The following is a 12,206-nucleotide window of genomic DNA, read 5'->3' as shown; positions in this document are numbered from 1 at the left end:
CACACACACACACACACACACACACACACACACACACACACACACACACGTATTACAGTACACAATGCATTGAGTAGTTATTTTGCTGAACCAAAGATGAATTTAAATGTATGGCAGCTCTGGCAACCCCCAGCTCATGTGTAACAGCATTCAAGAGGAAAACTTACTGGGAAGATTTCTATTCCATGTGGCTATGTTTGGTGTTCCTGTGCATCTGATGGATTATGTGAACATCCGTGAAAATTCATGCCAAATGAAAGTAAGAGCCCGTACACACCGGCCTGAAAGGCTGGCTGGGGCAGAGTCTGGGTGTAGCATCTCCATGATGCGCACCCCGGCTCAGCCCCCAGGGTGCCGTGATGCTGTGCACCACACCACACAGTGTGTGGTGTGATGGTACTGCTCCAGCACTGCATCCACATGACGCAGTGCCAAAGGAGCTCTGTATAGCTGAACACCACAGTTACCACACCCTTTCCAGGATGCAAGAAGGAGCCGCTTTTTGTGGCTCCTTTTTTGCCCCCTGGAAAGGCTAGATTAGGGCCATGGCATGCGGTTGCTGAAAAGGGGGCGGCTGGAGGCTGCCCCTTAATCTTCAAGGTGTCAGAAGACACTTTGTTGTTTTGGTGCAATAGACTGATACAAGGCAGTTGAAAAGAAAAACATCACCAGGAACAGATGATATGCCAATAAAACTGCTACAATCCACTGACGCAAGTTCAGTTCTTTGCTCACTATTTATGGGGAAGAAAATAGTGGCCCACTATTATACATTTCTATGTATAAAAAGGGAGACACAAAAGACTGCAGTGACTATAGGATCATTGCACTAATTTCCCAGGCAAGCAAAGTCGTGCCCAAAATTCTGCAAAAAAGACTTCTACCACATATAGAATGAGAAATCCCAGGCATGCGAGTGGGTTTCAGAAAAGAAATGAAACTAATGATCACATCGCAAATATACAATGGACATTGGAGCACACCAGGGAATCCCAAAAGGGAATTTGCATGTACACTTAACTTTTTGCACTCAGGAGTCAGAGCGACCTGTTGCCTTTGTTGGCTTCTAAAATTTACTTGCTCATTTCGGCCCCTGATAGATCAGCTAAAACTAGGACAGGTAGTTCGAAAAAGTTATTAGTTATAGTTATGGGTCCAGCAGTGTTCTTGTTTTAGTTTAGTTGGGTACCATTAGAGTTAGAATGTTTTAAAAGGTAACATAAAGTTACTCAGAACTTGCTTCCAAAAAGTAACCTAGATTTTTACCTTTTAAATTATTTTAAGAGAAACATATTTAAATCTCACAGATCGCTGGTCTTGGGTAGAAAGCATACTTTCCTTCTATTCGTTTTGTCCTCCTCAATATCCACAAAGAATGAGGATCAGCATGAGCTAGCACTTGAGTCTTCATGCACCACTAAATGAGACTATATCACTACAGCTATAAAAGTAACTCTAAATATTACTGTAACACAGCAAAATTAGCAAAATTACCCAGCATCAAGTTACAATTATAATGTAACCTAGGTATACCATCATTGTTAAGAAAAGGAACAAAGACTGCACTGCAAAAATAATTCAGTTTGACACCACTTTAACTACCATGGCTCAAAGCTATAGAATTCTGGGATATATAGTTTTGTGAGATATTTAATCTTGTCTCTCAGAGAGCTCTGTTGCCACAAAAAAGTACAAATCCCAGGATTCCATAGGATGGTGCCTTGGCAGTTAAAGTGTTGTCAAAGTACATTAAATCTGAAGTGCAGATTAATGCTAGGTAACTATACGTAACTAGTTGCTTCAAAGCTTGGGGCTGCATCGCCTGACAAGAAATGCTTTCTTGAATTTTGAGATATATAAAATGAAGGTATTTGGGAGCAAGGTTAGCATATTTAAGATGAATGTCTTGCCATGAATATTATATGTTCTTGAGGATATCTCCTTGTGTGTTCCTCAGGTTTATTTTTAGAATAGTAATACTTTATTCAGGGAATTGATATGGGATTCTTTGCCATTAAAAGATGTAGTTGTCACTTTTTGAAAGTGAATCTAATTTCCCAGATCTAAGTTTGTGTGATAAGTTATATCTTCTGACTTGTACAAATAGCTGGGGAATGTGATTCAGCCCAGAGAGCCAGCATTCCTTATTGGTTTGAGTACTGAACTACAACCCTGGAGATCAGGGTTCAAATCCCTGCTCAGGCACAAACAAACCTCCTCTGAACAAATCTTGGCAAGAAAACCCTCTGATAGGGTTCCCTTAGGGTCATCATAAGCCAGACATGACTTGAAGGCACACAACAACAATTCAATTCAGATACCCCTCCTTGGGTGCTTTTGGAATCAACCTGCTTGGCTTCCTTTTTTAACAAGTTGGACTGTCATTTAGTTGGATTTCTATTTGTGTCCAAGGAAGGAAGGAAAGAAGGAAGGAAGGGTATTCCTCTGTATTCTCTGCTTTCTAGGGTAGAGGGTACTGGAGTATGATTATCATATATACTCATGTACAAGTCGAATTGTAGTATAAGTCGAGGGAAGATTTCAGGATCAAAATCCTGGATTTTGACATGACCCATAGATAAGTCTAGGGTAAAACTTAGGGGGCTATAAGGAGGGATAGAAAGGGGGAAATACCACTTCCGTCCCTCCTTCTCCTTCTCTGGACCTCTCCCAACTGATTCCCAGGTGTTGGAGGAGAGGTTTTAACACTGAGTAAGGAAACAAGTGGATTTAAATGGAGAGTTGTTTCCATAGGAAGCAAGGGCGGGTTACAGACCACCGCTTTGCGGCGGCCTGCCTCCGCCGCCGCTTAGTTCGCGGGGGAGCTGGAGCCTTCACATGGCGCGGCTCCCGTGCGGACCAAAAAAGAAGCTCCAAAATGGAGCTTCTTTTAGAGTTGCGTTTGCGACGTAGCGAGGCGCCAGGGGCGCACTTGCTACGTCACAAAGGATGCAACGCATATGGACGCTCAGCGTCCGATACGCAAAGATGGCGCCGGCCATGTAGAAGGGCCGGCGCCATCTTGTACGTAAGGCCCAGGGGCGTCGAGAAGAGATGCCCCTTTTTTAAAATGGGACGTCCTCCGGACGTCCCAAATGCTGGTTTGTAACCGGCCAAGGTCTTGGAAAATGGAGTGGAGACAGAAGCAAGTGGTTTTAAATGGAGAGGTTTTTCCTTGGGAAGCCAGGGCTTGCAAAATGGATCAGAGAGAGAAGCAAGTGGATTTAAATGGAGAGGTGTTTCCACAGGAAGCAAAGGCTTGCAAAACGGAGCAGAGAAAGAAGCAAGTGTTTTTAAATGTGGATTTTTTCTGACAGGAAGCAAAGGCTTGCAAAATGGATTGGAGGGGGAAGGAATTGGTGTTCAATGGAGATTGGGGCATCAGGCTTACTTACTTGAGCACCCTTCTAAGCACTACTGGTATATTGACCCTTATATAAGTCTACCCCAAATTTTAGGCTCATAAATTTTGGGGCATAAATTTCTCGACTAATAGTCAAGTACATATGGTACTTGTCAACTACCATTTGATATATATGGTCTTGCTAAACTAACTTTATGGGATAAAGAAATGGCATAAATGTGGGATTTGTAGTCTAGCTCAATTGATAGGTTGAGTTTGGAAAATGTAGCCATTCCATTGCTGCAGGCTACTTATTACTTACCCTCTGGTGTAGTATTGAAACACCTTTTTGCGCGCTCTCTCTCTCTCCCCCCTCATCCTATCATTAGATTTGTGTACCTCAGCTGTTCTGGAAATCCTCAGGGAACCTGAGGCCAACAATGGTCACTTATAAATGTTTGAAGGAGAGCACTAAATTTGATGTCAATGAAGTTAACATTGAGTTGAATAAAGACCTAGATTGTCTTGTGCAAATCAATCAATTGAAAAAATTGCTCTGGCTTCAATATCTAACATTTATTTAGATTTAAAACTATGTTTGGTTCAGCAAAAAGCTGATGTTTCAGGTATGTTGAATACCACTACGTATTTTTATAAAAAGAAATTGGCTGTTGGTGATATAATACTAATAATGCATAGGTGTGCTCATTGGTACGTATGGTCATAATATTAATATACAATGCAGCCCACGTTCATATTCCATTTATTTCCCCTTTCTTTTTTCTTTTCTTCACTTTTTTCTTTTGTTTTTGTTTCCACTTTGTTCACATTTTCTTTGTGTTTCTATTTTAAAAATCTATTCTTGAAAATGAAAGCAGAGGAAGACATTAGGTTATTTGGACTGGTCCCAAACTCTGCAGTATCTGCTACTTAAGTGTTAAGGAGGGTCAGTGATGGCTGAAAGAGGCCTGAGTTTGTTAGTCACTTTCCAAATGATAAAATTGAATAAAAAGATTTTTGAATGTAAAACTACTGTGATAATACAGTTTTGTGCTGCCTAACATCTAAAGTATGCCCAGGATCATTCTGTCACTCCAGCTGAACATACAAAGTTCTCTTATACTCAGTTAGATGACTGGTTCACTTAGTTCAGAGTTGGGATTTTTGTTTCTATTGATGGCTGAAATCTGTAATCTGTCCCTTTTCAGTCTATGAATTGCCTTTGTCATTGGCCACAGCAGTACCAAACATTTGCAGATTCATGGTATTCATTCTAGTACAACAGAGAAAGTGAATAACAAAGACATTGAAACAGTTAAAGATTTCCTATACTTTGGCTCAGTCATTAATCAAAGTGGAGAATGCAGTCAAGAAATGAGACGACAGACTAACTTGGAAAGGCAGCCACAAAGGAACTAGGTAAGATCCTCAGGTGTAAAGACATATCATTAAACACCAAAGTCAGACTCATCCAGGCCACTGCATTTTCAGTTTCTGTGCATGATTGTGAAAGCTAGACAGTAAAGAAGTGAAGAAAGCTGACACGAAGAAAATCAACTCATGTAAAGTATGGTGCTGGAGAACAGTTCAATGGATCTCATGGACTGCTAAAAAGACAAATGAATGGGCTTATAGTAAATGAAGCCTGAGGTAGAAGCGAAGATGAGTGAGGTTGTTGTAGGACATATTATGAGATGACATGATTCATTGGAAAAGATGATGATGCTTAGTACAGTAGAAGGTAGTAGGAAAAGAGGGAGATTGCATTGTTGGGGGATTAATTCAACCAAGGAAACCATAGCCCTGAATTTCCAAGATTTGAACAGAGCAATTGATGACTGGGGCTCTTGGACATCCCTCATTCATAGCATTACTATAAGTCAAAATGCACTTGGTGGCAAATTACAACAATGAACAATTGAGAAGAAATTGGATGATTAAAAATCGAGAAATTACATGCTTCTTCTACACAGTTATTAAAGTAGGAGAACCTGAGGTATATGGTCATGGAGTTGTGACTTCATCTCCATTGTTGACTTGAAGCTCACTTTTACAATCTGTGATTATTAAGCTGCTTTCCAAATGGTTTTGGATATCAAATCCTAGAATTTCAGACCACAGGTTATGCTGGCTAGAGCTTCTAGGAGTAACAGACAAACAGTAGCAAATCTATGGCCCTTGTGAAGATATTCCAGGATCGATAAGATTTCCTTAGATCTTTTTCTCTTGGGGGCGGAGATGACAGGAGAACATCAGAGAAGGGACTGCTTCTTGCAAGCCTGAAAAAAGGTCCTTAACAGATGCTTCTCCAGTTTTGGAAATCTACCATCAAAGAAATGAAAAAGATAGTGTGATGGGAGTGTGTTAGGAGAGTTGGTGGCTTCCCCGAATCAAAGATCACCCTGTATCCCTGATGTGGGTCCAGAATAGGGGAAAACTATTCCCAATTATTTGGGTGGAGGGAAAAAAATGTAGCTTTTTGGAGTTGTAGTCCAAAAAGGTAATTTCTTCAAGCTCTGATTTGTATCCAATAATCTTTCTTACAGCAGCTGTGTAACTGTGTATGATGCAGTTTTTATTCATTTACGTTTTGAAAAATTAAAGTTGCCCTGGTTGCTTGTACCAGCTAATCTATTCTGAACCTAACTTAGGTATGGGCATCATCTTGGTTCATAGCTCACCAAAGTATATTACAATTCCATGTTTAGAGTCTATTATATTTTTTAAAAATGAATATTCTTTGCTGCAAGTGCATAAGGATGTTTCTCAAGAGCTTTTGCATTCATTCTCTTCATTGTTTCATTTGTTTAGAACTTTTCCTTATGGTAATTTTATTGCTCCAAATAAACGATAAAGTTGCAATTCTTGTTTGTGAGCACAGAGAACAGTTCAAGCAGAGCTTCTTTCTTCTTTGTTTGGTAAAATGCACTGGGTTTGGTTTTTTATTTTATTTTAGTAGAACTCTGTCATGCTAGCCATAAAATAATGAATATGAAATAAGGACTCATAGAGCCTTAACCCCAGAACCTTGTATTTTCAGATGCATTGAAATATTTTTCTGGTTGATCTCTTGAGGCTTAAGGTTGCTGCAGTTTTAAAAGAGAAAAACAAATGCAGCTAAAACACTGAGTTGTTGATGTCTGTATTTTTAAATGCTGGAGCTGGACCAGGTAAGCGTAGACCTAAATCTTTGCTTAGCCATGAAGTCCACCAAGTGACTTTGAGCCATTCTCTAAGCCCAAAACTTGAAGAAGTTATTTTTTGATTGTAACCCCAGAATTCCCAGATAACATGGAGAATAACCAGGTATGCTGGCTTTCGGTCAAAGGACATAATACATTGGCTATACTGTATAGATAAATAAATGAGTTATAAAAAGCAGATATGATTTCCTGACTCCTGTTTAAACCCAGCTATTGACTCAACAAGGAGATTGCTAAGATTCTTCCAGAAAAGATGCACAAATGGATGTTGGCAGATCTCTAGACCTAAGCTTTGCCAAACTCCATCCAAGAAGCGTTTCTTGAAGAATCTTCAAATGTCCTTGTTTAGGCTGTGTCAGCAGAACTGATTAATCAAAAGTCTTGAAATTTGGGACAATTCTACTAGGAATAGAGGGATTGTTAGGAAAAGAGAAGGCAAGTGTGGCATCAAGTAATATGGCAGTGCTATTAGTGCTAATGCAAGTCATGAAGTGGTTTAAGTAGTCATCCTTGCCCTGGCAATTCTGGCAGCATTGAAGGTACGTGGGGTGCACAAATGTCCATCAAAGACCACATTGTAGTTGTTCAGGATGTGGGAATTGTGTTGGTACTGGGCATCAATTGAGATATCTGTTCATGCCCTATGTGTTTGAACTTGGTATGCAAATAGTGCAATCTACAGGTAAACAGGGACTGCAGTCAAGATATAAGGAGGAGACTAGGAATGGAAAGGGCATCCATGAAAAAGCTAAAAAAGATCCTAAAGAGCACTACAGTTAGATTCATCCAGACCATTGTATTCCACACCACTATGTATGGATGTGAGAGCTGGATAGTGGGAAAAGCAAATAAAAAAAAATCAGCTCATTTGAGATGTGGTGCAAGAGAAGAGTGCTGAGGATACCGTGGACAGCCAAAGAGCCAACCAAATGGGTCCTTGAACAGATCAAGCCTGAAATACCCCTAGAGGCCAAGGTGATCAAACTGAGGCTGTTGTACTTTGGCCACATCATGAGCAGGCATGATTATTGGGAAAGACAATAATTCTGGATAAGGTTGAGGGTAGGTTGAGGAAAGAGAGGAAGACTGCTTGCCACATGGATAGATTCAATTACGGAAGTCACAGGCATGAGACTCCAAAATTTAAGCAGAGCGGTGGAAGATAGGGAGTTTTAGAGATGTCTCATCCACAGGGTTGCCATGAGCCAAGGTCAAATTGAAGGCAGTTAACAATAACAAACAGGTGATCTTAGAAATCATGAAGAACCTAATGTTGGAGGTCAGCCATGGAACATGGAAATTAAGGATAAAAGGAGTTTAGTTCTTGTCAGCACATGCAGAATTTGAATCATGTCTTTCATGCAGATTTTTTTTTATTGCTCTCAGTTGAATGACAATAATTAATAGTGAAGAGTGCCTTCACAAACATGTACAAAGTACTTTTACATCACCATGGAGTAATTGTTCTATGTTGGGCTTGTTCCCACTATGAAATGCAATGAACTGCCGATCAGTGTAAATGTCCCTCATTCCCATTTGAAATCTGTTCCTGTCGCAATGTGATCGAATCCTGTCATGATGAAGCAAGGCAAAGGCAAAAAAAACAAAAACGTTTTTTCCAGAGAGTAGTTTCAAAGTGGTTCTTTTCAGAAGTATCAATTCTGAACTGAGTTCAATAAGTGGGAATGACAGATCAGAATTGATTCATTCTGGAGGAATTCTGGACTAATGGCAGAGAGGTGTTTACCATTCCTTCTCAGTTTTTGGCAGGTCTACCATCCCCCCTCAGCACTGTCTTTGTACTTTAAAAAAATTAAATTGATATAATATCCAATTGATTTTGCAACTACTTGCTAAGGCAAATAGTTGCAAAAGCAATCAATTGAATATGCGATCAATTTAAATTAAAAAAACACCTTGGTAAGGTGTGGTAAGGGTCTGGGAGGGACCCCTGGCAGTCTCCCTCCTCCTGCCATTCTTGGATAGGGCGATCCAAGGGTGGCAGGGGCCTGGGAAAGACCCTCAGGGGTCTCCCTCCCCTGCCACCCTTGGATTACCTGATCCAAGCATGGCAGGGGACTGCGAGGGACCCCAGGGAGTCTCCCTTCCCCCTGCCACCCTTGGATCTTCCAATCTAAGGGTGGCAGAAGTTGTATGCCTCTTTGCCCCACCATATGCCTTCATTCTAAAAATGTACCTTATTGTTTAGGTGCAGAAGGAGTCCTGATCTCAGTGTACACCAATAAAATCTGTAGATATAAAACTCATCAGGAGAACTCTACCCACAGCTTGAAAAGGTGGCAAGGGTGAGGTGCGGGTAAGGCCTGACTCCCTCCAGGGCAGCACGTTCTTAATGCATAAAAGGTCTGAATGTCTGTAATTTTGAATTTCCAACTCATTAACCAGATCAATATACAACAGTTACCTTTCACCTCAATTGCGCTGTTAGCCTATCTGTAATTTGCCTGCTATTAAATTCTCTCTCTGGCTCTCAGTGTGCAATAGTTGGGGACACAAAGGGGGCAAAATATTGTAATGAGGAGCAAGGGAGGTCTGATATAGATCATCAGATGGTAGGGTCGGGATGATGGAGCTGGGGAAGAAGGAAGCCTCTGAGCTATAGCAAAGCTGTAAGTAAAAAAAGGCGGGTAAGAATAAAGTTTATTAGTTTAAGTTTATTAAAAAGTCTTAACATCAGTTTGCAACCTGAATCTGAAGGTGCCAGGTGCTTGCTTAAGTCAAAGGAAGTGTGTGTCTCCTATATTCCTTGCAGCAAGACTTAGAACACTATTGAAATTCTTGTTTCTTTCAGACTGCATTCATACTGTGGTTGAACATATAACAAACAGTAATTCAGAATTTAGAAACATTACCTTTCTGGACTATAACTTCCAGAATCCTATAGCCCCAGCATGGTTAATATCCAGGCTGGGCTTAGGGGAAGGAAGTTGCAGATCAAAGTTTCCCAGCCTTTGGAATAACTCCACCAAATGCATCTGAGGAAGAAGACTGAAGTCTATGAAAGCTCATGCTGCCAACTTCTTTCTTTCAGTTAGTCTCAAAGGTGCTACAAGATCTCTCTACATTTGGAATAACTGTAATGAGAAAAACTGCCCTACTGTTATCACTAATAGAACAGAACACTAATAGAACACAACAGAAATGTGCATGCACCCTAACTTTCCAGTTCTCAGAAAGTTATTTTCAGGATGACCTTACTTTCCAGCCTGGGTTGAGCTCTTAGAGAACTGGGCCAGAGAAGACTCATAAATAGACAGATAGTGAATAAATATTAAAAGAGGTGCATTTGTATTAACAGGTCCCAATGTTCTGACACATATTAACTTGACCAAGAAACCAAGCCTCTTTATGCAGATACAGTAGAAAATTGAATCATATGAATCATATGAAATAATGAGCCCCATTTGTGGATGCTGTTACATTGAAGGCAAAAATCTGCTTAGCACCCTAACAGAGGACAACATAGCCTTTGTTGCAGTCCATAGACTCTCCTTTACACATATAGCCCACTAGTAAATTCCAGCTTAACTTTGATTGAATGGTACCCATAAATGTTTGTTTAATGGCTCCATCCAATCAAAGTTAATCTCTTTTAAGTCCTATGGGTTTTCAGAAGAGACATTTGCACATTTACATAAATCTATGTACCCTAACCTGGTAGGTAGGAATTCTGGGAAGAAATCTGTTTCCCATTGACTGATGCTCTGTGCAAGCCAGGCTCCCCCTTGAAATGCACGAAGGAGAAGGTTCACTAATTTCAGCTTGTAAGCGATTCATGCTCTGAAAGGAAGAATAAGCCCAGTGGTGACAGTTGGTCTTCCCAGTAGGTTCATGCTGGGGAGAAAGATATGGCCTTGGAGGAGTTGCCTTGGCAAGCTTTCAATGCCCCCCCCCTTCCCATCCCACTGTTTCATGGGCTGCCTGCAAACACCACCTTTGTAATTAGAAGCTCCTTGCCTGCTGGGCCCTCCACAGAGATCAAATGCTTCCCTTCAGCACCAGCATCCTATAGCTACATGTCTGCGTGGAATACAAAGCACCACTTAACAGTGGCGCCTCATGCTCCGCATGAAAAGCTCCTGGAAACATGGCCTTTCTGTGGAACCAGCAATCAAGGGACTTGTTGCTCGGGGAATGCGAAAAGCCTCGCAGTGCAAGAAATAATCAAATGACATCCTTTGTTGAAATGCTTTGGTGGAAAGCTAGCGAGAATTCAAATGAGAACCATTTTGTGCTTTCTGTGATTAGTAGGTGTGTTTGCTTCACGCGTAGAAGATGGTTCTGCACACTTTTTTTAACAGATTTTTTTCTTCTTCTTCAAAAGACCACATTCCCACAATCTGTCAGGGATGCATGCTGGAGTGGTTGGGGCCAGACCCCAAAATAGATGGGGCCACCTCTTTCCCCAGGCCATGATGCTCACACTTCCCAGATATCTCAGTTGTTTCCTTATACAGTAGTGCTTCTCAGACTATTTGATGTGGCACACCTGTGTACCAGGGACCAGTACCATATTTGTGTCTGTCTGTCTGTCTCTGCTGCCTTTTCCCCAAAATGAGACCCAAGGTGGCTCACAGATAAAAACCATTTTTAAAACGTTACAGTAAAAATTTAAAACAATTAAAATTATAAAGCGAAAAATAGTATAAAATTACATAAAACATACTAAAGTTAAAAATGTAACTGCAGCATACATCCTGTATGAAAGCCTCCCTTACATGATTATATATTAAAAGCCTACTTGAATAAAAACATCTTTGCCTGCCAGCGAAAGGAAAGGAGGCGGGGGGCAGCCTAGCCTCCCATGGAAGGGCATTCCAGAGAGTGGGAGCAGCCACTGAGAAGGCTCTGTCTTGTGTGCTTATCAAGCAAATCTGTGATGGTGGTGGGACTGAGAGAAAACCTTCATCTGTAGTCCTTGCAGGTTCATATGGGGAGATGTGGTCTTTCAGGTAGTCTGGACCCCAGCCATATTGAGGAAGACAAAATTAACAAAATAGCAAAAATACCTAATAGTTAGGAGGCCTAAAAGTAAAATAAATGAGGATAAACTAGAGAAAAGTACTGTTTGTGTGACAGATAACAGAACAGGTCAAATAAGTCTCTCTTCATGGTATCCAAGGCCTGTTTATTGCCCCAGGTGGTGCCAAATTATCTGCATTTACCCAAAAGAAGGAATGCCAGAATGCCAGGCTGGGACAGTGATTGAAAACAGACCTGAAAAGAGATATTGATGATGATACCACGAGGGTCTAAAAACTGTGTACGTTTCCTATCCAATGACTGAAAAGGGGTGTATGTTTTTATCCTATGTGTATCCAGTCAATGTATGACTTGGAAGTTCTTTGTTTGAATTCCTATAAAAAAGTATGTCATCTATGCACAGGGGCTTCAGACTTTGGGAAAATATTCCTCTGAAGCCAGCTGTCTAATAAACTGCTGAACTTTCATTCACTTCTGGTCTTTCTGGACTGCCTTTCCTGAAATATCTGCAATAATATATGGCTTTATAGGTCATGCTCAATTTGACTTGTGCTTGGAAACAAATTAGTAACCAGTGAAGCTGGTTCAACAAGAGAATTATATGCCTCCTATAACTAGCCACTCAGCATTCTGGCTACCACATTTTGAACCCACCT

At 40.8% G+C, this 12,206-nt stretch overlaps 2 protein-coding genes across 2 annotated transcripts in view; one reads left to right on the top strand and one right to left on the bottom strand.

The window, feature by feature from the left end:
* Window positions 1-10,268, bottom strand: part of LOC121935411 (protein FAM71B-like) — a 25,184-nt gene extending 14,916 nt beyond the window's left edge. The window contains exon 1 of the mRNA XM_042476901.1: window positions 10,222-10,268. The gene's annotated coding sequence lies outside the window, so the exon portion shown is untranslated. The remainder of the gene's footprint in view (window positions 1-10,221) is intronic.
* ASIC2 (acid sensing ion channel subunit 2) overlaps window positions 1-12,206 on the top strand; it is a 483,092-nt gene that overhangs the window by 115,886 nt on the left and 355,000 nt on the right. The gene's annotated exons all lie outside the window — the stretch shown is intronic.

This window comes from Sceloporus undulatus, chromosome 6, assembly GCF_019175285.1.
Source record: "Sceloporus undulatus isolate JIND9_A2432 ecotype Alabama chromosome 6, SceUnd_v1.1, whole genome shotgun sequence".
NCBI lineage: Eukaryota > Metazoa > Chordata > Lepidosauria > Squamata > Phrynosomatidae > Sceloporus > Sceloporus undulatus.
Note: the sequence above shows the minus strand (reverse complement) of the source record. Positions and strands in the feature narration are given on the sequence as shown.